This window comes from Solea senegalensis, linkage group LG7 (assembly GCF_019176455.1).
Source record: "Solea senegalensis isolate Sse05_10M linkage group LG7, IFAPA_SoseM_1, whole genome shotgun sequence".
NCBI classification, from domain to species: domain Eukaryota; kingdom Metazoa; phylum Chordata; class Actinopteri; order Pleuronectiformes; family Soleidae; genus Solea; species Solea senegalensis.
Genome location: NC_058027.1, coordinates 18936224 through 18963399, shown reverse-complemented (window position 1 = coordinate 18963399; position 27176 = coordinate 18936224). Strand labels below are relative to the sequence as shown.

The 27176-nt window shown below is 40.0% G+C and overlaps 1 long non-coding RNA gene across 1 annotated transcript; it reads right to left on the bottom strand.

Annotated features, from left to right (window-relative positions):
• Positions 1–17124: 17124 nt before the first annotated feature.
• Positions 17125–26807, bottom strand: LOC122772063. The gene is made up of 3 exons (XR_006360733.1): positions 26776–26807; positions 23436–23547; positions 17125–17372 (listed from the first exon to the last, which is right to left on the bottom strand). It is a non-coding gene; the product is annotated as an uncharacterized LOC122772063 (long non-coding RNA).
• Positions 26808–27176: the final 369 nt, after the last annotated feature.

Here is a 27176-nt window from a genome sequence, read left to right as displayed (position 1 = left end):
CTCTAACAGCCTCTACATATTAAGCATATGCGAATAATTGCAGAAACAAAACATTACCTGGGAAAGAATAAAAGTATTTCAAGCACTATGCAAAAAAATTGTCAACACTAACAAGCACTAGAACCAAACAGCAGAGTCTCTAAAGACTGCAGGCACCAGAAATCAGGAATAACAACAGGAACAAGCACCAAGTCTGGAGAATCTACTGCAGTACATGAGCAAATCTGGCGAGCACCGAAGCTTCCAAGCATCTCTCTGGCATTCTTAGTTGTACAGGCTTCAGTTCAGCATGTATGGCAAGAGCAGAGGACAGTGAGCCTGTGGGAGAGCAGGTATCAACCGCAGCTGAGTCAAGTACGAGCTTGTAGCACAGAACGGCAGCAAGCAGCGGTCAGATCCCCATGGGAAACATACTTTTGTGCATGATTACCATTTATTCAAGATTAAAAACCTTTAATTTACATTATCTGTCAGTTAGTTTGCATAAAAGCCAAAGAGTCCTTTTGGTGCCTGCAGATCCACAAAAATGTATTCCTATTAAACATAGAAAACACCTTCCTGAAAGGCAGTCTCCTGTAGTTGTGGTTGTCCTCTTCAATTAGCAAAGATGCAGATGAAGGAAATTAGCATAATGTTGCACATGCAGACATCAGTCCCTGTACTGTAGCATCTGTTGCTCACTAGGTAGAGCAGAGTCTTCTTTATCATTGTGAGGTACGTCAAACCCTCCCAGAAAAGTAGCTGATATACTAAATTCCTGTTAGTGACTTGACTTAAATCATGACTGAACAAAATTAAGAAATATAACCATTTTAAATACTATACATATTAAATAGACATGCAATATTTGTTTGTATCTACTAGTCTCCACAGTTCTGTTGATTAGCTACCTACGAACTTTATCAGAGTGATGTTGGCTGCTACAAATGCAGCCGTACCATGATTATTAACAACTTTGACTTTCTTTACATGCCTTAACTTAAACCTCAACCATACGACATGCAAATGATTGGATGAATCATCTTTGGTACAAAATCATTTTGGAAAACAGCAGATAAGCAAACTATTTTTTTGGCCGTGGGTATAACTCGGAAAATCTTAAGGGTGGCATTTCTTTAACTAGTCCACAGTCTACGTATGCCTCTCAATCTTGCAGATCAGCTGCAACTGCTGAGTTTCTGGAACAGTGGCGAGGACAATGCCTCGGGGGTTACAGGCTTAAACATTTGGGAAATTGGCCTTGCTACTCTATATGCATAATTTACATCAGGACCAGTGTAGACAGATATGGTGAGGAAGTCTAAAAGCTCCGGCAGCTCTCACATAGACTAGCTTCAAAAAAAGAAAAAGAAATTGATAATGTGGTTGTCAGACACGGCTTCAGCACCTTGATCTTCATAATGTGTTCCTCCTTTTTTTTCCCCAGGATTGGCGGTCACTCAGCCTCGAGTGTCAAGGGAGACCGGGTTTGATATGATAATTCTGCAGCTCGGCTCTTCACTCTGCCATATGCCTGACCTCTCAGTAGAGAGACGAATGCAACTGGCTCTTCTCACTATTAATCAGCCTGATGGGGGAGGTGGAGGGTGGAGGGTGGCGGCTGTGGTGGTGGTGGTGTTTGGAAGAGAAAATACTAGCTGCAGCCAGGTGCTGGCCAACATTTCATTACACACGCAAACACACATACCCACACACCCACTTCTACATGGATGAAAAGAGCTGGTTCAGCATTTTCCTCTCTTTCTCCCTCCCATCTTTCATTCTCTATACCTCCTTTGATCCTCGTCTCCTCCTCCTCCTCTTCCCTTGCTCATCTGTCCTCATCTCCTTCTTTTTTCTTCTCCCATTTAGGAACCGCAAACATCCATCACCCCAGCCCAAATACACTCAGCACTGGGAGCAGCAGTGAGGGCCCAGCAGGGCAAATCTACGGAGTGGACAAAAATGTGAGGATATCAGAAGCACCTAGTGTCTCCATCAATCAGCCAGCTCAGGTGAATCCAGGAGAAATGCTCTGATCCCACATTGATTTACCAGTTAAATCCACTTCAGTCATGAAGGAGAGATGGAGATGAAAGAGAAAAGTATAAACCATGACAAGACAGAGATATGGATTCTGCAGAGATGCATAATCACAGGTAATGGAAATGTAAAAATGTATCAAATTAACACTAAGAGCATGTTGTGACAACCACATGTTTCTGTTAAACTACAGGTTAGCTCCTCCAAAGATGCTTCTTTTTTTTAAAAACTCTCTTAGCACAATAGCTTTTGATAGCTGTGTTAAATATCAATGACTCCATCTCACAATGACTCAAGTGAGATGGAGATAGAGGATGATAGATGATATCATAAATGCTAAATTAGCTACAAGGGTGATGTCGCATTTACATCACGTCACAATTCAGTGTTTATGCACCAATCAAGAGAGTTGCTAGCCTTATGGCCACTACATTAAATTAGCCAATTATGTGGATTTATGCGATATAAATAATATAAATAGAAATATCTAGTCTTACAGCTCAGTGTGTTATGGGCACGTTTGAGCAGGTCTAACGGTCTCACTGTTGTCGTTTGTCACAACAAGCCTGGTGCCTTGTTGTGTCTAAATATCCGTTTACAGGGAACCCTCCAGAGACCACCTATGAATTGGCAGGGCAGCCGCAATGTGGATGAAAAACAAATGCAGAACTACAGGTGTACTGGTGCACAGTATGAGAAGTTTAGTTTGAAAATGATTGAAATTTAACAGAAAATTAGATTTGAAGTCCCTCGCTGGGTTTCCTGTTTTGTTTAATTTAGCTGCAGTAAGCCACATGAGGCTCACGGCTCAGTGGTTTGGCCTGTGCTTCAGTTTAGTGCTGACAGTAAAGAATCAAAATGAATTTAGCTGGCTCCTCACTTTATTTTGTTCCGACACACTGAAAGGAGGTACGGGACAGAAGGACAGTGCTTTGTGATGTGTTCCACGAGCTATTAGAAACGCTCCCCGGTGTTCTACCATTGGAGATATTTGCTTTGGTAAGGCTGCTTTTAACAGGAGGACACAGTGTGAGCCTTGGGCTCAGGATGATGACAGACAGATGGTCTGCTGTGATTTGTTTGTTGGTGAGGAGATACCATGGCTAGAATGGAATTGGATTGGACAAGATAAGTGCTTCAGATAGAAGGTGTCGGCAACAGCCAGTGGTTGTTTTTACACATCCTTTTCCATACTTTGTGCATTATCGTTGACTTTAACACACTTGTTAACAACCGAGTCCCCAAGATCTTATTTGGTATGTTTCTGCAAACCACAGGTAGAAATTACAAAACCACATTTCTTATTTATATGTGTAGAAGCATGCATATTGTCAACAGCAACTCTAAGTGTTCCTGAAAAATGGGCAAACGCACATTTACTCACAGGACATTTTCTGGCCCTTTTATGGGAACAAGAGGCAAAAAAAAAGCTCAGGCAGACATTTTGAGGCTTAGGTGTTAAAGGGTTAAGACACAAAAGCACTAAAAGCTAAAACAACATTTTGTTTTTTTCTCATATTATCAACATCCTTTTTGTGGAAAACACGAGACAACAAACTGTTGCCCATAAGACTGTAAAATCAATATAACACACAGCATTAAAAGGTTAAAACACATCAGGAGGACAGCGTGGTCTTGAACTGTGGTCAATGTGTCTCTCACACTCACTATCATATCAATGACCCCTCCAACCCTGTGTGGGAATTTTGCCTGGAGTCTTTAAAAACTACGCTTTAAAAATATCGAATTCCTGCGTATGAAACAATTAAATGTTTTATTCTTTAATTTAATATGTTAAAAGGAAGCATTTTTTTCTTTGGTTGCAGTTACAAGTTTCAAACTGTTTTTCAGAATCTTTTTAGACCAGAAACAGTTTGAAAGTGTCTTTTCTCAGTAAGCTCAGTCAATATTAGGATCCTACAGCAACACACAGTCCTCTGCTGGAGTCGCATATGATATCAATACATTTTCTTAATACAATTCAGATCTCTTGGAGCCTTTTACTTTCTGCATCATATTTCCCAGCTTGACCACTCAAAGTCAGAAAGGGGCAAATGTCACGTGTCACAGTTCTGATTTTTTCATTTTCCATAAAATAAATGCCTGACCAGCAAAATGCCACATAACGTGCTTGTTTCTTTTTTTTGTTAGGTTAAAGTATTGATACTGGGCCTTATTTTAACACATTGCGTTACCTGATATTCAGAACGGTTTCTATTTTTGAGTAATTGGTAGCCTTACTGCTACCCAATTAGGGACCGGGAAACATAGGAGCGAGTATTGAGTTAGTTTAGTGTTAGTTTGTTTAAATGATTAATGCAGGATTACTTGTTTACAGTGTTATTTGTTAACAGTTGAAGTACCTTAAGCCTTTGATAAAATATTCTTGCAAGGCTTTGTGGACATTAATGTTATTAAAGGTGACATAGAATGCTTGTATCACACATATATGTCAGTTATGGAGGTCTACTTACATATATTAACTTGTTTTCATGATTAAAAACCTCCTAATCGCTGCAAACGAGCCGATCAAAATATCTCCTCACTGACGCTCTCGTCAGCTGCGCTGTTTCAGACCAAAACCACACCCCTAGAACGTGGACTGTGTTGGGATTGGCCAGCCAACGAGAGCTTTCCCACTGTCCTGTGATTGGCCAGGTACCTGGAAGTGACGTAATAGATAGGCCAGCTCTCAAATACACAGCTTCCCCTCTGGCACGGTGGATGCTCTGCATCTCAGCAGCTACAACGAGAGTAGTTCTTCTTCTTCTGCGGTTGAATGTACGCAACCGGATGTGCCCGGACTAGTGCCCGCACCAGGAGGCGCTACGGTGGTGAGAGGAGTGGTGAGGATTTCTGACGACGACATCAAATTAAGGAAGTGCCGATCCACTTAGCAGAGCCCAGGAAAACAATACAACACTATTTTCTCAGCAGTGGTTGAACTGTTTTTTTTGAAACTTTAGGGTTTCATAAACGAGGTAATGACGCAGATACACACACAAACGCAGTGTTAATTGGAGCTTCCGGTCTATGTGGGCTTTAAAACATTAGATAAAGGGTACTGTGAACCTTTTGACAGCTATGATAGATACTGTATGTGCTGGAAAATATCTAGCATTTTGCGTTGGTTGACGTGTCCGTTACAAGCTGTGCTAGGTTTGGTGTTGAAAGGTTTTTTACCGCTATGTTACTGTTGAATCTATAGTTCACAACCTGGTGAGGCTTGGATATATGGAAATGTAACCTGGACGTACGGCAAGTGGAGATAATGTGCAAACCCCTTACATGACTCTTCCTTGCCTTAGTGATTGAGGAGTACCTACGAGTCAAGCCCATAGGAACTGCCTTCAGCTTACAACTTTGGAATTAAGTTTACGTTTGCCACTACAGCGTGGTTACAACAGTCCTTGCAACAGATTTAAACAAACCAACCACTCGTGTGTATATGCTCCCACATCACTTCCATGAATGTCACCTCCTAAAGGTGACAGGTGACTGAAGGATTCTGAGAGAAGCCCATTCCTGGCGTTCTGACATTGTTAGGATTCTTTTCAGGGAATGAGATATAAAATATTAACCTTGTTTTCCGTCCTAATTGGCTGAAGCTTTGGAGAGGGCGAGAGGTGAGCTTCAGAAAACACTTTGAACTCAGAAAAAAAACATTCCTCATCAGCTCAGCAGGTGCACGTACAGTGGGACGCTGGGTCAGTGAAGAGAAGAGGTCACATTTAATGGAATTTTGTTGTTTTTTTAAATTAATTATGCTGCAGCAGATATTTCAGTATCACTTTCGCTCCAGGTTTCCGGGCATACTGCTGTAACCTACTAAAGTATAGTAAATGTACTGTTAGATAAAGATAATGTGAAAACGTCTGCATTTCAGGCAACAGGCTGTTCTATTAAAACATTCTGCAAAGTTTATCAAGTATGAACATTTTTAGGAATAAATACATACTCGTATGTCAAATATGTAGAACGCCATGTCTGCACACAACCTTTCTTTCTCACTGATCACAAACCCACATGCTGTATAAACAAAACGAGTAAATGGATCTGCCCACGCAGCGTTCACTTTATACTATTTTTTACCCTCTCCACTGTTTTGACTTTCAATACAAGTGTCTTCTGTTTTGGCCTGGTTTATCAGCCTCTTAGAGCTTTCTGTTTAACAGAAGTTCAAAAATATGACAAAAGGTTTCCCTTTTTCATATTTTAAACAACCATAGTGGCGTTAAGTAAGTATAGATGAAGATGTAAGAAGTCTTAAGTATGGGCTCAACGTTGGACATTTTTATTTAATCATCCCTCCTTCACCATGCAGCACCACTTATTTATTGTGTGTCATGCTGAATTATTACAGGGGGAAAGAAAGGAGACATTAATTAGACAAGGATGTAAGATGTCTGGATAGCAACCATTTGTCTTGCAAATGATTACTTGGAGAAACATCGGCTCTTTGATATGTGACTGATAGCAACAGTATTTTGAGGGACTTAAGCAAAAATGATGACACGTTAAAAAAAACAACTCACAAACCCAAGGTCAAGTTTGCCATAGCCTACAATTATCACTGATCTATAACCAGGAAAAACAGTGACCACAATCGCAGTCTGGGAACATTATGCTACGTCATGCTAGACATCACACACTCATTTAACTGTTGTGGATTTCCATCATTGGGATAACGGCAAATGGCCATAATCATTATTTCATGCAAGTGATCTAAAACAGCCGTCGCCACATCTCGATGATTCATTTTGTCACATGAGGGCGTTTTCATCCTTGAAACCTGACGTGCTTCAGCTAACTCACCCTCCAAAAACAGTGGAAACACACAGTGGCAGGAGAATGAGTTGAGTTATGCAACTCATTTAACTTGCCTGGCTGAAAGCAGGGATACAATAAAACGGGTTTGCCTTTGTTATTACGGTTTCAAAGTGTGACTTTGTATAAAGGGATTTTTTATTGTTGACTTTTGAAAATTCAGTGGAATTCCACTTGAACATGGGCTTGGTTGACTTTTCATAGAAATGGAAAACGAACTGCATTTTGAGGATCCTCCTCCGGTACAATATTAAAGCATCGCATCACATTTTAACTCCCATTTCATATGATAACACAAAGCTGGATTTCTACATAAAGACATCAGAAAGGTTCTTGTGCAACTGATTTCCTCATGTTGAGTGGAACACAATTTAAATTTGACTGATCCCGGAAAACCTCACCTGCCCTGGACAGTCACTTAGAGCTCTTTGCAGATTCTCTGGGTGGTAAATGGACATTCTAAGCTGGTAGAGAAGGCTAACGAATGATGTGACCCCATGTGGTATAAGAGGATTTTGATTGCAAGAGAATTTTGGGAGTGACAAACACTGAAATTCATTTTTCAATTGCAGTGCAATGATGGTCAAAACCAGTGATGAGTGAAGCTAATGTTAGGTAATATTTGGGGTTTTGATGTTTAATTAAAAACAACAAAAATATCAGCCTTTCATAAAGAACAAATACACACATTGTATTTCATTGTAGGTTTGCCCTCTTTAGAATTCATTTAAACTGCTTCTTATTATCCTCAAAACGTCACACTTTAACATATGAACTTGTGACACAAGCAGACCACACTGGACATTGTCCAGGTATATCTTTTGACACGTGCAGCAAAAGAGAAGGTAATTGTCTGTGAGAAGCATGTTCATATCTGTAAAGTCTGTATCAAGCCCAGACATTCGTGTTCACACATTCGGCTCCTGCAGGTAATATCTCGAAAGGTTCGGTGTGAAAGCAGATGCACGTGTAGTCACGGAGATGACACAGCAATTATGCAGCCAAGTCCGCTTTCTGCTTCATTATCTTGCGTACAACTGCCTCCGTCCCAAAAGAGCAAACTCTCTTCTTTGCCCAATCATAGTCGTTTGCAACTTTAATAGTGCTTACACTCACAGACCATTGCTGAATGATAAAACAGATCCATTCTCCTCCAGGATGACAACAAGGCTATAATGTCTGCATTGCTCACATTATGTGGAGTTGAACACTATTAACTTAGAGTTAAAAGTGTGTACTTATATCTGGAAATCTTAATGAACTGTAACTATAACTGTGTCTCTGGCTGTGTCTTTTTAGTCACGACTGGAGTGTAGCCATGGAGCAGGGAAACATGTTAAATTCACTCAGACACATGGTGCCACGTTGGTATAACTTTCTCACAGTGCAGTTGACAGTAAAAGTGAGATGTAATGCAGCTTGATATCCAGGACAGCAGCCAAGACTTCCCCCATTGCAAGGGACTTTTTTTCTCAAATCTGTCCCAAACATCGCAACTGAGAAGTTGGTTTATTAAGAACCGTCCTTAACGGCTAAATTAAATAATTATTTCATTCATCCCCTTGCGTCTGCCTGCATCGGTGTCTAGGTGCCTCTCTCTGTCTCCGTCTCCTTCTGGTTGCTGTATAGCGATGTGCACCAAGTCTGAGATGTTCCTGTAATTGAGGCACACTGCTGCCTGCACAGACTTTGACAGAAGCAGACAGCATGAAAAGAGAAGCTGCTGAAATAAATACATATGTAATGAGGGAAAAAGTGCCGCCAAATGGATTGCCAATTTCTGTTTGTCAAAGGCTGAGCTGGGGGTTGCATTGACGTATAGATCTATAATGGAGCCACTTAAGTCATTTAGAGGGTCTTCATAAAGAATCACACCTTCCCACCATCACTGTCTCTACAGATAGGTACTAAATTAGTGAGGTACCCAATTTTCCTTATTATAGAAAATTGTTTTGCCCATAGAAGATTTTAAGTAGTTCCAGCTGTCTTCATCACAGGGAAAATGACATGCCATTTCTGACACGGTCTTTGCAAAGGTGAAGGTAAAAACGAAAAAAATGATATAGACTGGAGGTGCCAGGGATGAGCATTTCAACTGCAGTTTCTGTAGTGCTAAAAAGTAGTTGGAAAATTCAACCGAGGTTTTCATAAAGATCTCAGACACAGATGTCCAGCTACAGCTGTACAGTATCTTTATCTTCAATTGTGCTTCCTTTGATTATAGAAAATGTGACTTGGCCCCCATTTCCTGTCCCATTAAATATGTTGAATTTATCTAAACCTGTTGAAGTTTGTTTTTCAGTGTAAAGTATACTTCAATGGCACCCACACATCTGTGTGTATTTATTCATGATCAGGCCTCAGTAATGAGCAGATTATGGTCTGGTGCAGCACAGTGAGAACACAGCAAGTGATCTCAAAAAATCTATGCTTTGATAAAGTGTTTTTAAATTATATACTTGCGCAACTGCTTCTGCTATACTTCCCTAAAATGCTCTAGAAGGTCGTGTTCATTTTGTAAACATAGTCTATACATACATGTTTGTCAACAACCTCTTTTCAGTATAGGGAACTGTTGAGTCCATAATTCCTGAATAGAAAAAGCAACTTAAATACAAATGAAAAATAATATATATTAATTAATAGTTTAATTAATTTGTTTTATGCTCTAAAACTAATACTATAAGACCAACATGTCCATCAGGGCCTCAGTGGCAGTCTTTCAACCGAAGGTTGAGGGTACAATCTCTGGCTTAACCCCCATTTGCTCCCAGTGGCTGTGCCTGCAGTGTGCAAATGTGTGCGAGAGCTGATGTGGAGCAGAAAAAGGCGGCGTATACGTCGTATGAAAAGGTGGATGCCAAAAACTGTTGTGTAAAGCAGGTGTGAGTGGCCATCAAGACTAGAAAAGAGACTGTGTCTAGTTTGCTAAACTGTAAGGATGAATAAAAGTGACACTCGTATCCTATTAATAGTAAGTTCAACAAGAAGCTTTCACAAGAATGTATCCTGACAGATTTCTTTTAAATGCAGGAATGGCTTGTGTGTGTGTGTGTGTGTGTGGTTTTGTGAGGGAGGCATTATTCCCTGTTGTAGTGCTGAACAAAGTCAACTGTCGCGGAACTGATTACTGATATGGCACCAGATAATGAAAAAAAAAAACACTGAAGGACACACAGAAAATATGATTATTACCATCATCACTCCAGACACAGGAGAGGAGCTGTTCCAGCCACTACATCTTAGGGGAGCATGAAATGTATGTCCATTAATTTAGGAAGTTATAAAAGTTAATAAAGCCCTTGACAGAAAATATAAGCGTCCCCACCTCCTGGTCTAGAAGCTGCAGGCTGCAGAGAACAATGGGAGAAAATAGGTGAAGGTCACCTATCAAAAAAAAACAGAAATGTAAATTTTAATTCTGCCCCTAGAAACTGGAGTCATCAAAACAAGCTGAATGTTAATTGTGTCTTTGGCTGTCCCTACGTTCTGGCTGTAATACTTTTTTTCCAAATTCAATTATTTTATTGGCATGAATGAGAAATGGAAAACACAGAGCACTGCACATACGGAAAAATATGCATTAGTACTCGACGTTGAAGGCTCTTGTAATACGTTGTTGACGACATGCTGTGCTGCACATTAGGTCAGTATTTGTAAACTGGAGGCTCACCTCTCCATTTACTAATTTGACATTAGCCTTGAGAGCAAATAGCTCGGAGTTTTGTTTGGGCGAGGGTTATTTGGTTAAAGTGAATTAAGGTAGGATTTGAGGGCATCTGCTGTGTTTGTTTGCTGGCCTGTGAGGCAACAAACCCACAAGAGCAGAAGGTATCTCTTATGTGAGCAAAAACATCATATTGTTATTCATTCATGTTTCCTCATAAAGCACTGTTCTCCATGTTATTATGTCGCAGTGGCCATCGCTGTCCTGTTTGAGCCTTTACGTTCGCGACAATTTTCACGACTATTCTCCGCTCTTACAAAGCTCAATTACAGCTTCGATGTGACACTTGCGGCAGCTGTACATGTATGAGGTTTCTCCCCAACAATACGCTTATTGTTGATGCATGTACTGAATATATTAATATGGACAGTAATTGTCCTCAAACTTGTTGGACATCGTCAACACTGCCAGAGGAAAAGGGAAATGAACAGACATTCAGTACAATCATGTTTCATTACCCTCATTTACACAAAGAAAGAGATTATATGTTTTTTCTTCATTTGATGCAGCTTTAGCACAACATTTCGCTTTTTGTGTTTCTTTGAAATAGGCCAATGTGTTGATATGTTGGTTTCACGTTGTCTTATGTTTTTTTTTTTTGGTGCTGCGTGTGCACTGCTTTTGCTTACAATGACAATAAAGCCAATTTATGGTTCCATTTAAAGTAACTTAGCTTAAAAACAAATCATTTAAATTTGAAAATGACTCATGAAACTAATATTAGCTTAACTCAATATCTTAAGCCATCTCATGTCACAAATCAAGAACTGTTAAAACAATTACTAAATGTCAGTTGTGAAAATTGCCACAATCATCAGTGCTGTATAGATAGTAGGGCTGGCTTAGCAACAGTAACTGGGTGGGGGGGGTTTCAGGAAGTGTCAATGATTCAGTCACTTTCCTCATCCGTCTTATGTCTGATATAAGAGAGCTATTTTGTTATTATTTATTTATCGTGCAACATGCACAATTAATAATGTATTCTCTCCCTCTCTCTCTCCCTCGTCACTACTCACATCTGACGTAAAGTGCCTCTCTGAATGCTTCTCACAGACTTGGAACAAATGACAATAGAGTTGCCAGGGCAACAGGCACCACAATCTTTGATTGACGAACCTCAATGACCCACACATCAGGACGTGTAGCTTGTGCATACAAACCTACAAAGAACCCTTGCTCCTCCGCTAATCTGCCTAGAGCTGTTGTTTATCCTAAGAATTCAAATTACGTGTCATTTATGGGAGCAAACGATATTCCTGTGCACTATATACAGTGAGAATTCAAGGGAAAATATATCTTGTAAATAATTAGTCAGAAACACATTATCTTGGGGGTTTTTTTCTAGTGGGTTGACTGAGCAGGATTTACAAAAGGGACTGCACTTTGCTTCAGTGGAGAGCAAATCAGATCCCTGTGGGCAAACTGAGAGACAAATCACGCACTCACCAAGTACATATTACAGGCTCTGCCAGAGTATCTTAGAGTTTTATTTTTTTTACGAAAGCTAGAAAGCAAATAAATTAATCATTTAAAAAATATACGTTATACACAACTGTTGCCTTGTGTAATGGCTGATGGGAATAATAAAGCCCCCCCCCTCTCTTTGGCCATCTGATTTATTAAATTCACTATGCTTTATTGATGTGAATGTCAGGCAAACAAAGATAAAAATAATTAAAAAGATATATATAATCCACGGAGTAAAATAAATAGAAGAAAAGCTCCGTGAACACTTCCCTCTTGGTTTCGTCATAGAAGCATTGCAGCTTCACCACAAAGCCATGCGACGATGTTCACTGACTGGATATCACATGAAAAAGACCCTGTCAACACACACAAACATGCACCACACACGCTTTACCCCACATCACTTTCCTCTTCAGTAGTACACAGAGTGCAGTAGAGGGGGCAATACAGGAGAAGTGGGACCAAAACTGTCTTCATTCATTCCCTCAGCCTGGCAGTGAAGCCCCCTGACACTGGTTAGAATCCCCGTCTTCCACTTTGCATGTCTTCCTTCTCTTCTGTCTCCTTTCTGGCAAGTCGGTGCATTGAGTGAGCAACCTCCGTACTCCACAACAATACTAATGGAAGTAGAGGCCTTTATCTGGCAGGGGAACAAGATCTCATCTACAGAGCTGCCCCACGGCTACAATACACACACACAGTCATACATTAACTCCCACCAATACTCTCAGAGAAAAGGAAATAGAATTCAATTTAAAAGTAGCTCGCAAAACACAAATGGAGGATTTGATTGTCCTTTTGTTTTTCTCCTCCTGCCTTGTTACAGCACTTTGGTCAACCGAGGTTGTTTTTAAATGTGCTACTGGAATAAACTTTACTTATTTACTTATGCAGGACCATAAATATCCAAATAATAGACTGAATAGAAAAACATGATTTGCATTATTGTGGTCATTCAGAGAGAAAAGGAAAAAAAGAAGAAGATTGCAGATGATGAGGGGAGAGACACAGTCCAGCATCAGCATGTACGACACACACCTATATATCACAAGTTCTATTCAAATTTAGATGTGGCCGGCTAAAATGATTGGCTCTTTAATTAATTGCATTATCATCAGCAAACACAGTGATTTTCTCCAGGCTGTGAAAGCTCCTGAGAGAGGACAGATATAATGTAGTAGAGGCCACAATCCACTCAGCCACATCAGGGGGAAAATCAACAGGATGCAAAAGGGCTGCCATATAGTCACAGTGCCCCCTACTGGCCAACACTGCAGCATCATCATCATCATCATCCTGAGAGAGCATTACCCTTACATCCAGCAGGAAAAAAGGCAAGGGGAGGGCATTATGTGCACACAGCAATGGGACACTCAAAGAATAGCATCTGCCTCAAAATATGAAAAAAAGATCTTTCTGCCAAGTGTTTGGCAATCCGTGCAATCCTCATGCATACTCAATGGCAAGGCTGCATTGAAAGAAAACAGCTTTACATGATAGTGAAATGTGAATATGTACAACTGAGATGGAACATATTCAGCCTCCAGCCTCCCATGCAAAGCATCTGTAAATGTCAGAGCGTATGCATGTTGAGACCAAAGGTTTATAAATAAATTGACAGATATGGGTGCTATTGTATTTTTGTATACATAAAATAACTGAATCAAAAAAAGCAATGAACGCATTTTAGTATTCCAAATTCTTACTTAACTTAAATAGGAGCTTGTTTATTATTCCACGTCTTAGAGCTAAAGCAGCTAGGCTAGACGTGAAGGTCGTGTGATGAGGAAAAAAAAAGCTAAAGCAGATCCACAGACACTGAATAATGAAACAACTATTAGGAACCCTGTTTGCAGCTGTGGTGAGATTTTACAAGGATATCAGGGCAATTTGTAATTCACAGCTGGAAGCTACTTTCGCACAAGTCGTGGATGTATTGGCCGTTTCAGACAGACACTTAATGAGAAGCCTGTAAGGAGTTCACTGGCTAAAATAAATGACTTCATGCACTGATCTGCAACCTGGTCGCCATGTTACCGCCTAGAATTAATATGGTTGCACAATGTTAATTCTAATTTGAGTTTTCTCCTTTAACCTCTGCCTCCGAGGATCTATTTAGAAAACTAAATGTCCACATTAATACAGCCACAAACGGGCATGCCAGACACAGACTTGTGCCTAAGTGATTGTGCTTGTTGGGGAAACAGTTGCAGCAGAATGGGCATATGGTTGAACCGACCATATGTTCCCAGTATCCGTGCTCGAGTCCATCTTTACAAACATGACAGAGCCAGGCCAACCTCCCCAGGCAATGAGTCTGCTCCTTGCTTCTTTCAGGCTGCTACCAACATGCTGGTGTGTGCATTGCTGTAAGAGCATTTAGAAGTAAAAGCACTGGGCAGTGCAAAGCAGCGCAAAGCAGTGCAAGTGGCAGTGGACAGCAGAGCTTATGCAACCGACAGTAAAGTTTACTGTGTCCGTTGCATAAGCTACACACCTTAAATGTACAATTTATTAAGTTGCATACTACAGAATGTTGTGTTTCCTTTTATATCGTGAGGGTAACGTTATTTACAGTGACAAAAACAGATCAAGCCAACTGTAGATTTCCTTCATATATTCTCTTAATGTCCTATTGTGTTTTATAGAGAGCACTTTGTTGTTGCCTCTTTGTTATTTCAGTGTCATTTGTAAAGCTGTCAAATGTCAGTTTGTGTTGGAATATACAGTACGCATCTTTATACTTTAGGTCCTTAAGTATATACAAACTAATATAGTAATAAAGTTTGGGTACTTTTCGTTAAAACAATTGCTTCTGGACTCTTCTACGCAGCTCTCCTCTCCACTAAGGTAAAGGAATTCTGGCATTATTTTATCTCTCTAATTTCTCTTAATTGCTCTCCCAGTCATTAGTCTAGTGTAGTTTTTTTCCTCCTCGCTTCCCATTTTGTGTTGGCCAACAATGTGTAAAGGGTGTAAAAACGCACCCAAGATTTAAGATTTAAGATTGGTTAATGACGAGGCTGACCGACGTGGCAGCTTGTAGTCCTGGGAGGCTCCGTAGAGCCTTTAGTCACTCTAGTCCTTGGGATTGATCAAGCCTCTACAAACCTTGATTCTAAAACACAGGACAAGAATGATAATATTTGAGCAACATGATTCATAATTTACAAGATGAATTGGGCTGAAAAAAATTTGCACTGAATGAAGTTCAGGGAAAACGGTCCCTCCATGAAGCTTTAGTTTAACAGCATCACAAATAGCTTAGACTAAAACAGAATTAATCCGGCAATACATCTGAAAATTTTTTTATCATTTTGCAACTGGTAGTTATTTTTGTAAAACACAGAAAGTCTCTATTATCCAAATTAAATTGAGCAGCTTTAAAGGTTTGGAGTGTAAGAATTGTTGACATCCAAGTATGACAGGGAACCACAGTTTCATTTCACTTTAAATGCACACTCTGGCTATAGTTTGTCTGTTGCTGCTGTAGAAACATGACGGCACAAAACGGTAGCATCCATCCAAAGTATGTATAATGGACTTAGTCTTATTTTCATATTTAAGTGATAATTCTGCTTTATTGTCCACAAATATGGAACGTTGTATTCAGCATCGTATTCTAATTCTAATTTAGGAAAACACATCATATAAATCTCAGGTATTGGCTTTTTGCTTCACCTGCGTTTTACATAGCAACATGTGCTCTGTCCCCATGACTTTACTGACCATAGTAGTAATTTTCATTAAATCTCATTAAAAAAAAACACCCTATTTATATCAAATATGACTAATTTCTTAACTCCTTCACTGCCTTCTTTAAAATGTATTCAGTGTTGACTATCGGAGTCCAATGAAATGATGGTTCCTAACTATTTAAAATCCTCCACCAGATGTGAAATTATAACATGTGACAACAAAAGTCTCCTATATTCACTGATATAAAGAGAATAGTCCTCACACCTTTGTGTAAACTCACCATTATGAAGGAACTGTGTCACCTGTCTGCAGAAGTGCAACTAACACCATAACATCAGCATATTTATAGCACAGGCAGGTGGAAGCCATGATTTGCATTTCATTTGTGAAGGGTGAAAATAGGTGAGCGCATGCATATGCGGCCTTGACGTGCTCCAGTATGGCTACATTACATGCAACTCTATGTAATTGATCCGTTAGTAACTCTCCTTTTTAAATCCACCGTATAATGTGACAGTTGGTGCTAATATCAGAGGGCCTTCTGAACATAACGCTTGCACTGCTGTCAAAGTTTAACAGTATTCATCATTGTCAGCGTAATTGTGTCGTGATTAGTGGGACGTCTCGTTTTACTGGCATTGTGTTTTTATTTCACACATTATTATGTTTGTCATGTCTATGCCGTCTGCAAGATGTTTGTCAAGCGAAAATAAATCTGCCTCCAAGTACAAATAAATTGACCTGACTTGTTTTGCATCTCCAGCACCTTTATCACATGCAAAGGGTCAAATTTTACGATTATATGCGTTGAAAGGTGATTGCCTGTGAACCTCTCTATAAGTTTACATAGGATGCTAGTCAAGGCAACTGGCGTAAATCATTTCCCCTCTATAGCTCTGGGCATCTGGACATGAACGATATCAGAGGACTTCCATATTTTGGGAACAGACAGTTCGTGTAGAAGCTGGAATCATTTCATAAGAAAAAACCTGTACGACTTAATCTATAAGGTCCAGGTGTTTTATTAGGTTTAATTTTAGCGAGGGCTGGTTGCCACTTCTGCCTCCGTCAGTAAAACTACATAGAGTGTTATTTATAGTAACTATTGATGACTTGTACACTGATGACATTTTCATCCAAAAATCATTTTGGATGCATTTTTTGTGTGCATTTGTCAATAATGGGCCACATTGATGTCTGCTCTGCCTGGACAACCATTCTCATGATCCCACGCTGCTTCACAGTGTCACCAAACGAGGTCTTTATTATGCCCAGCCAATACTCCAGATGTAGAATTTACATACTGTATGTTTACAATACAGTAACATGCAAGCATCAGTTTATGATCATAGTCTTAAACCGTAAACTAAAACCGCTGAAAACAAACTGGTATAAAGCCAAAAAGATAAAGTGGGAATATCAGCACATTCTGACGCATAATGACTCTTTCATCTAGATCTGCTTCCTGACAACAGTACTTGTTGTAACACCGCCACAACCAGCGTCTAACAATGGAGTCCTGTATCCTCCTTTACTTCCTCCTACTGGATGAAAGAGGAGTTCTGCCTTTGCTCTGCATGTTTGTTCCAGTCAGCAGGTTCATGTGGACGCTGTCCAACTTCCCCGCAGCCTGCAGAGGAACAGAAGGTCTCTGCGGTAAACTGTTGCCATTTCCTTTACAACCGGCAATTAACTTCACCTGGTGACAAAACAAAGCTTACTCTAAATGTAATCTAAATAGAAAGTTTAATTTTGTTTAAAAAATAAATTAAATAACACACACACACACACACACACACACAGAAGCCCCTTGTGAGAATTCAAATGACAGATAATTGAAGTTTAATGGGTCTCTGTGGCAACAGCAAGCAGCAATGAATATTAATATTTTCTAATGGCACAAATAGAATATAATGCTTATGATTATGGTTTCATTTCAGTTCTTAATCATTTGAAACTTGGTTGTTGTGTTTTTGTCGCACACATTTGTTTTTTTAAGATATATGCTTCTTCCTCTACCTATAACTACACACTATTGTACATCAGGGAAAACGGTATTCATGAGCTTGCTATAACAAGGTAAGTGTATATGGTTTTCATTACCTCAGAATGAGCCTTTATATTTACATCTTACCTATGCAGGCTGCCAAGCTGGAGGTTTATAAAATGGAAAACTAAACCGCTTTTGACTTTTACTTAAGCTCAACGCTGTCATAGGCGCTCTTACACGCTTAGAAAGGTTGAAGTGAGGATGAACACGTGCAACTTCACCCACGGATAAATTCTATACCTTGTACCATTAATTTTGAAGTAAGTAGTCATCTTTTGTTCACGGCTGCTCAGAGAAAGTAAAAGTATACTGCCCGTGGACTTGAGGGTCTGCTGCCCCTCACCTGACGTTCTCAGCCCACGCAGGGCTGGCAGTTATGGCATACATCATCAACGATGGATAGATATAATGCACTGACTGACACTTGACACAGAAGTGGGATGATATAACTATTGCAGAAACCCATACATACGTCAGTATTTTTCCTCACACTCTACACGTGCCTTTGAAAATAAAAACACCATCTCTGGGGCTTTGTTCAAAGTTGAAAATCCTAATAGATGCCCTGGTGTAACACACAAGAGGCCTCTACTAGCAGAGGCATGAACAGAACTGAATGGGAAGAGATAAACACACATTTACTCAGACCGAGTGTAACAAATCAACAGAAATTGATGCAAAAACAGATGGCAAACTCAGGAGTGGAGACAGCACAGAGAGCGATGCAGATAAGCCACTGCTGCAGTCTTGTGCTCAGATTCTTTTTTAGAGCAGACTGTAATTATTCAGGGAGAATCAGCTGAACTTCATGCTGTTTGTCAGCATCTCTCTGCTTTACACTCAAACACTTCCACACACTCATGCTGGTCGATGCCCACAGGCTGCACCTGTCAGTAACAAAGCAGCCATAGTGGAGAAACAAGCTACTTTGCCTCGGAGAAGGCCGTTCACTTCTTAAGCTTTAAAAGGTTTCTCTAATTTATCTGGGTTTAGCAGAAGTTGACTTTTTTTTCCCCCCAATTTTAATCTTTACTGCAGTGATTCCTAAGCAGGGATATTAATGCATTTGCCAGCAGGTACATAAAAGAGTATTTGACAAAACAGAATTAAACATTTCATATCAAACATACACATATTGAGTAAGCTGTAACACCTGAGGACCATGTGTTGCAAATAAGTTTGTTTTTTTAAAGTAGTTAACAAGCACAAAACAGGCTATATGAAACAGTGTAGTAGATAAACATTAATTTAGCTAAAAATCAATTAAAAAGTTTATTATATTTAGCTACAAGTCTTATAATTCCACAAAAACAAAACAGAAAATGCTAAAGACAAACAACTTTTTTATATATACATGTATAAAAAGACAAGTAAAAAAAAAAAAAGGTAAATCAAATTATGGCACATTGTGAGTGAAGTGAGTGCAAATTAATTAAACATAATTAGCACCCCGGTGCTACATGGACATAATGAAATGAAGGAGAAACTTGTCTCAGTGAAATAGATGTATACAAAATATATGTATATACTGGTAGCTCTTCATAAATTAAATCACACTACTTTACTGCATTAACCACATTAAACCTATTGTACATATCTGATGATTTCATATCAGTTTTTTTTCCAGTGAATTTACTGTAATTTACTGTAATTTCAACTATTATTCCGTGTATTTGCTGTTGACCCATCGTGTTAACAACAGGACCCAGTTACAGTCCCCTCACATCCATCGATCACATCCATTTAGCACCCACACTGGTGGAACAGAGAACACCAGCCACCCCCTGCATACTGCCGTCTCACAGCAGAGGAGCTCATTCAGCGACAGAATGCCGTCACAGAGCTGTTCAACCAACAGACTCAGGAACTCCTTTGTCCCACGTGCCATCAGGCTGTATAACGCCATTGTTTGGGGGGGCAGGGAGTGAGATGGGGGCACACAGTCAGCTAATTTTTGCACCTTCCTGCCTCATGCAACTTATTGCACCAGAACTGGCATGATGTATGTATGCATCAGACTGGATACAATTTCAAAGAATACAAAGAATAAAGCATTTATCCATCTATCTCCATCAATCATATACTGAAATTACAGAATGCATAATGGATAGCACAGTTACTTTAGAGCAAAACGACCCTGGTTTGCGACCCACTCTGACCAAGGGCTTTTTCTCCATGGAGTGTGAATGTTCTGCTCATGTGTGTGTCGGTTTTACCGCAGGATATTATGTTTCCCTCCCACTGTCCAAAAACATGCGGAGGTTAATTGGACACTCATGCGAGAGTGAGTGGTTGTTTGTCTCTGTCCAGCGTTGGACTGGCAACCTGTCCAGTGTGTGCCCCACGTTTCGCCCCATGTCAGCTGGGGCTGGTTTCAGCGACCCCGTGACCCTCATGTGGAGGACGATAATGGATTGGACCAGATGAAGTGTATGTATCAAAAAATACAAAAAAAAAAAAAGAATTAAATAATTTCTACTTAAAAATCAGTGACAGATACCATCGGAGAAGGTGTTTAACTCAAAACCAGGATCAATATTTAAAATGTGGGCAGACAGGGTGCCAAGAAGCCCTAAAAAAAAAAAATCATTTAATTCTGCACTGTACTCCCAAGCACCTTTTGGCAGGCAGAACCACCTCGTATGAAGTGAACTCAATTAAACTCGGCTGCTGACCCATTTCGCGAGCTCAGGGAAAATATGACAAAAGAAAGTTCACGCCTTTATGTGCCCAGAGGACTGTGGCTTCAAGGAGCTCTAAGATCAAAACTCAGAGATAAGCATAATCAGATGCAAATATCTAGCACGCAACAAGCTTGATAAGACACGGAGAGTCAAAAATTTCAATCACATTGTCCTTGTGCAGCATTCTGCAGTGACTTCAAACAGAGTGGCAGGCTAAATCTGGTGACATCAAACACAGCAGACACACTGCATGCCAAGACAATAACTTGCACCAATGGAAAGTCTCTATGCAGATTAACTCTTCAAAGAGAATGTATTCAAACATAAAGTGTTAATGATTTTAGGGCACAAGTCCATTAAGAGTCCAGTTCTGCTTCCATCAGCTTCACAGTGGAAAACCAAGAGCAGCCGGCCACGGGGAAATTCCTGCAAGCATTATCAGCGCTCCTTAACTATTCTAAACTGACATCAATTGCTGTGCCAACTTGATCCCAGTGGACCTTGTTAGCGCCATTTAATGGCAAAACGAGCCATCTTGTAAGTCCTGCTCTAACTATGGGAGCTGCGAGCTCTGGCTGAACTGTTGTATTAGGTGGGGAATGTACATTATTCCACTGCTTAATGAGGGGACACAAGTCTGGGAAGGACATGGTAGCACATGGGGCCAGTTTGTCTTGGTGGTCAGAGAAAGACATTTCCATGTGGCTTCTGGCATCATTTGAACATGTATTAGCCATGATAGCTGCTCAAATCCAAACGCTAAAATTCTTATTATTCAAAACCCAGATTTTGTTTAAGAAAAAAAAAAAACATAGAGACTCACAACGTATATCTACCAAACTTTGGCCGACATTCGCTATAAAGGCCCATTTATACAGAGATGGATGAAGACCTTTGTCCGTACTTTGTGTTCATTTCATCCGTCATCGTGCACCAAGCAGGGGATGACGGACGAAACGGAGCAATACCACTGGAAATCATGGGGGCAGTAGAGAGTCAATAGTCCAATCAGTCAGGAAAACAACAACCTATTGTTGCAGTTAAACATCTGTAAAACATGCCGCAACTTGGTGCTCGGCACTGCCCTCTAGAGGAAGTATTGTGTAAACGTCCATATACCAACACAAGTGACACACAAAAGGTGTAGTGACAACAGTAGAGGTAACGTTCGGGACGGACGGACGGAAAACAGACGATGTTGAACTTAAGAACGACTGGTCATACTGTAACAAGTGAGTGTATCAAAATCAGCAAGAATGTTTATTAATGTAAATATTCTGCTTTTCATACATCTTCTTGCACTGCATAAAGATACCTAATATTGCATTTAATATCTATTAAATAATACATGCATGTTGCTAAGGTATACTGTGCTGCACTGACCTTTCCAGCCTGACTGAGAGTGATAGGTTTTGCGCCTCATGCCAAAAAGATTAAATAAATAAATAAAAATTGGGCATGATTTAACCACTGTGCATATCCAAAGCAGTGCCAAGAAAGAAGTGAAGTACACAGGAGATGAATGTATTCCAGACACACTGTGCCATGGGAAAATAATTACGTTTCAGGCTACGGGTTTGTTATCGTTATGATTTAATTAAAAAGCTCATTGCCTTAAGAGGACACTTTGGCCAGAGTTGTAGGGTTTGCCTTCAATCCTCACAGCAGAAAAAAAAACATTAGCAAGTTCACAATTTACTGTGTGGAAATATGTTTTAGGACCATGAATCTATAATAGATCCATATACCAATCGACTGCTGTTGTTAAAAAGGGAAACCATGTTGGAAATAGTTGCAATGACGTAATAAAGATTTAAGGAAGATAACTCATCACTGCCCTTTCACGGACTTGCTGACATTTCTTCAATCTTGCCAATCAGATCAGTACAATCCTGTCGTGGAGGCGAAGGCTGCTACACTTTTGTCGGCTCTGGCTTGCAAAAATGATCCTTCAAACAAATGTTGTTGGGGTTTTTTTTGTTAAAAAAAAGGTGGTTCGTCTTTAAGAAATATCAGAAAAAACTTAATTGGGGAACAACACTTACTTTGTGGTCTGTGTACCGTGGAGTATAAATATAAAGTAATTACAAACTTCATTTTGAACCAGTCTTCCCAAACTCAATTGCTTCGAGCAAGCCATGTAAGCACGGAAGTCTGCAGAGTCATATTTACAGTTAAAGTTAATATTCTAAGGCTCAAAGTTTTGCCTCGTTATCCCCCATTATTCACATGGATATTTTGAATATTGGGTACATGAAATTTGATTCATGTGCATACTGTCAACAGAGAGATGATCAACTTGAACATCTTGAAATTAAGTAGAAAAATTGCATGTCAATATAAAATACTTAATTATATATAGAAGTGGTTAAATGTTCAAGATTCAAATCCTAATGATCTTAATTACTACATTAGTGTCAATTTTCTCCCTGTCAAAATAAAAAGACATAAACTACCTTTGTTTATGTCTTGACGTTGGTAAAAAGAAAAAGAAAGATTTTTTTATTTATTTATTTGTGATAATAATACATTTTATTTTCAAGCACTTTCCTAAATACTCAAAGACACCTTACAGAACATAAAAGCAGCCATCACATGGTAAAAATCACAAAGAAAAAATATTTAATCAGACAAATTAAACCTGTGGGAAGTCGATGTTGAGCACAGCTTAAAGAGCAGCATTGAGGTCATCAAGAGCCTCTTTAAATGAGACAGAGTAACCGTTGCCAAGGTGACGGGCTACACCAACTATATGAGCTCTCCCAGACGAAAGTGTATGTTAGTGTTTCTGTGCATTTTCATCATTATGTTGCTCAGAGGTTTTAGAAGTTGAGACATAAACGGGGTGGAGGTGTTACCCGAGAGCCCAACTCTGCTCTACTTCAGTGCTTCTCAGCCTTTTGAGTCACGACCCAGCAGAATAATCACATTTGTATTTGCACTGAGACATTTAACTCACCATCTGTCTGTCTGATGTTTCCCTCTTCTTCACCTCTCCTGTAGCTCGGTCTCTCGTGGCGTCTCATCCGTCTGTCACGCTACTCACATCCTCTGCTCTCTCCGTCTTTCTCCTGGTCATAAAATTAGATACATGTCACATTTCAGTCAAAATGAGCAGTGAATTTGGTTAGATATAAAATGATGCACATGTATTTTATACAGAAACAAACCATTATGATATTTCCTCCATTCCATGGGGGCTAAACAGACATTATTCCATGACGTTTCAGTCCGACACATGATAACTAAAGGCTGATATACATCAATCAGCACATTAATGACTTAATTCAGTGTATTCTGTGCTGATACTGCATCATCTACAACCTCATCCCTTCCTGTGCTTCATTCAACTCTGTAGATCTTTCTTGGAATGAGTCCCATTAAGATAAATATGCATAAAGGTGTGCTTTGCAACAAAAATGTTGAGGACCCATTGAATGAAGATTGGAGAACTAAAAAAAAGGTCCCGACTCTACTGCAACAGGAGACGACCGCTTTCTCCGCTTAACCTTCCCCCATCCCCTCACTCTCACACACATATTTTGGATGGTTTTATGGTCTCAATCTGACGACGAGACTGCAGATTGTAACAAAAAGACACCCCCCCCCCCTTTTCCAATTGCATCAGGGAACTACAGTGGCCTTCACATACCAAAAAGGATGTAAAAACTCTCACTGTCTGCTGAACACAGCGGCACAAGCTGGCACCCTCCTTAAAGCAAGGCTGTTACCTTAAGTACATATAAAAGGCTTATTCTAAGGCTACGAAAACCAAAGGCTTTTTATTTTGAAGGCAATTATACACCTAAAAATACTTACGGTTAAATGAAATCTCTGCCAATAAACCCTACATTTGTGGTTATTTTTGGACAAAGTTTGTCTCTTGGCCCAAATCAGAAATCTTTACCGACCTAAGTTCTGCTTGTAAATCATATTCCATGTTTGTTACATTTGCTTGTGGAATAAAGCGATGTGAGTGAGATTATTTTAACTGTGCGTAGGTGTCTCTCAGCCTGAGATATACAGTAGTTTATGGTGGCTTCTGTTCTCCAGTATTACACAAAATAATATCCATCAAAACTAGTGAATAAAACTGTACAAAACTAGAACGGACTGAAAATATCAAAAATACTCCTATTAGTTGTACAACTACATAGAAAATACGGCTGCGATTAATATTTATTTTCATAATCGATGAATCTGTTGAGTACTTTTTTGGCCCATAACAGGTCAGAAAATGTTTATCACACGTGGAAATGATGATGTTCTCGAATGTCTCGTTTTTGTCCACAATGATTACCTTGTTATACGAAGCAAAGGACCCACAAACTATTAATATTTGTATGTCATATTAAACCCATTTAAGAAGCTGGAAAATCAGAAAGCTTATTTTAATTTATTGGAGAAAAAAAACTCTCAAACCAATTAATTATCAAAATAGTTCATTTAGTAAATCAATTCATCATTGCAGCCCTAGTTGAAAACTACATATGTTTTAATATAGACCAGCAGTCAGGCTTCAAGGGGCGGGAAGAAGTGCGACTCAGGACTTCAAACTGTAGAGGGCAGCATTTCACCTCTCCGTGTACATCCTGCCACAATTTACTAGGAGAAGAAGGAGCAGGAGGATTGGTGAGTTGTGTTGGGCAACTCCTGACTTCAGTCTCCTCAAGGTGTGCAGCTGACGGGGCCACTCGCCTCATGGGCTGCACAGTCGGAGGATGCAGTCTTGTCTATTGGGGGACACAGCTACAGACTTTCTATTGAGCATCAACACGTTATTCATATTTCAACCTCCTGGTGATGCTCAGATTGAGCTTATCAATGATCACAGCAAAAACACCAGTGTAGTGACTGAAATTGCAAGAGTTTTGTATTCAGGTTTAAGCAAGTGCAATGTCTGCTGTTTTCTTGTTTTCCTTCCAGTACAGTGTGGTCTATAAGTGTGGTGGTGGCTCTCTTGGCCACTGTGCGAGCCTGGGATGGTGTGCGCACGTTTGTGTACGTGTGTGTACGTGTGTGTATGCATTTAGGCAGGGTCATTGAGGAGTAATAGGATTGCTCGACCCTCACTCCCTCTACTAACACCCTGGCAGAGACAAGCCTCCTAAATCATCCTCACATCTCTGAGCAAGATGGAGGACCTGGCATCGTCTCTCTGCCCGCCCTCCATCCTCGCTGCAGACATAACCGCCCCCCCGCCACTGTGGTACAGATACCGCTCGCAGTCATGATTTCCCCTCCAACCTCCACGAGGAGTGGAATAATAGCTGCTCAGCATTCTGTGAATATCCACTGGGAGAATGCACTCCAGTTCATTGCAGCTGCACCACAGTTGCTGTGTTACAGGCTCTGCGGCTGATCCTCCACTTCTTTGTTCTTGAACTTTTCATCTTATGACTCCTAAAAAGGGGAGGTGAAACAGCCTACTCTGCTGCTCTAATTCATTATTCATGTGCTGTACTTGCTTCCACTCAGGGTCATGAAGAGGCTGGAGTCACATATAGCCAGTGTCTATGCATGGCATCCTTTAGCGGGCAAAACTTTCAGAAACGGGGAGGTTTTTTTTTGTTTTTTTTAAAGTCACATTTTTTATATTCTTGAGCAATAACAAAACACCCCAATAAATGTATATTCTTCCACCACAGCAAACAAATGTAGAAATGCATTTCCCTTGTCTGTTTCTCCAGCAATAAAAGGCCAGTGTGTCATAAGACCAGCAGTGTGTTTATAGGTTTTATGTTGTTTTTTATGTGCTCTGTATAGTTTCTGTTCTTTGTGCATTTAGTTCAATCTTTCCACTTTTCAAAGCACTTTTGCCTCAGTGTATGAAATGCACACATATCTTTTATGTACAAGTCCCAAACAGGAGTAAAACAATACAGTCACAGCCCAGAGACTCTAATTGCAGGCCATGAAAACCTTACAAGACAAAGTTCCCCAGACACCAAATTTGACCAACGGCAGCTTGTAGAGTGGAGGAGAAAATGTATTACTGATACCCACACACGTGAAGACTGAGTACAGTGTGAGCTGAAAGGAAGGGATAACCATTGCAGTTTGCAAAAGGTGTTAAAAGGGTGTTTAAAATCTTTCTGCAAGTGACAAAAGCTCACCAACAGTAAAGTAAAGCAAGGTTATTAAGGTTAAGGATCATTCATTATTGTCGCATTGGCACCTTATTTCTACTTCAAATTCTCAAAGAAAGAACACCATTCAAAGCCACTTTTAGAGTTACCAAGGACAATAGTGAGCTTTTTCCGTCACAACCAGGACAAACAACAATATCACAGGCTTACCGTGTGATGAGGCAGGCAGGCCTGAGAAGAAGTCCAACAGGAAAGAAAGAAAGAAAGAACGTTCAGAAAAGTATAAAGCTCAGGCAACAAGGGGGTCAAAATCCAGGAAGACGGAGGAAAGCACAGCATCTTGATGCCAACAGCTCCAACTGCGGAACACAAGGCTTTCAATGTAGATGACTGATTAGCAAACGAGAAACAGGTGAGGCAGAAAACTGGTGGGAAAACAGTGAAGAGGCAAACGAGGACAGCACTTAACAAACAACAAAACACTTAACAGACCCTGAAAGAAGACGCAAAATCATCTGAAAGAAACACCAAGCAGTGTTTTTGTTTAGAAGAGCTGTAAACTGGGGACATTTCTACTGAGATACTAGTTTTATTTTAAGCTGTTTCTGAGC